The sequence below is a fragment of the Octopus bimaculoides genome, chromosome 15 (genome assembly GCF_001194135.2).
Source record: "Octopus bimaculoides isolate UCB-OBI-ISO-001 chromosome 15, ASM119413v2, whole genome shotgun sequence".
In the NCBI taxonomy this organism is placed as follows: Eukaryota; Metazoa; Mollusca; class Cephalopoda; order Octopoda; family Octopodidae; genus Octopus; species Octopus bimaculoides.
The window spans coordinates 52,004,799-52,005,686 of NC_068995.1; positions in this window are offsets into that span (position 1 = coordinate 52,004,799).

The window sequence follows — 888 nt, forward strand, 5'->3', positions numbered from 1 at the left end:
AATATATATATATATATAGAGAGAGAGAGACAGAGACGGAGGGAGAGAGAGACAGAGACGGAGGGAGAGAGAGACAGACAGACAGACAAGAGGGATTTTGACTGATTAAATATTGACTTGCTATAATTTTTCTTGTGAGTGGAGGAATAAAAGGGTACTTTTTGCTGTTGTGTGGTCAAGGAGTAGTAACGTATGCTAGGGTAATCTCCTTTATTTTTCTTATTTTCCTGTGTACGAATAACTACACATATTTACAGATCCCAAAGTGAAAAGTTTAAAAACTGTAATTTAAATACGTTAAATATACCTAAAGCTTCAAAATACACGCTGTGTTGTGCGTGAATATTTCATGTATACACACAATCACACGCACACAAAAACACGCTCGCGCCCGCACACACATGTACATATATATGTATATATATACGCATATATATATACATGTATATATATATATAGATAGATAGATAGATAGATAGATAGATAGATAGATAGATAGATAGATATAAACGTATATGCACATATATTGATAAGATACCGCTGTTTCTATTTTTATCTGGAAGCTTCAAGATATGATCTTGAAATTTAATTAATTCTTTTCATCTTAGTGACTTTTTTTTCCTTTTTTTCGACTTTAACAATTTTCTCCTCTATCTCATCATGCGTTCTATCTATCTCATCCTCTCTCTCTCTCTTTCTCTCTCTCCCAATATATCTATCCATTTATCTTCCTATATATGTATCTCTATCTATCTCTCTACTTATCTATCTATTCTCCTTTCTTTCTCCCTCTCTCTCTCTTTCTCTCTGTCTCACACACACATTCCCTCTCTCTATCTCTTTGTCTCACTTTTTCTCTCTCTCTCTCTTTCTCTCTCTCTCTCTCTC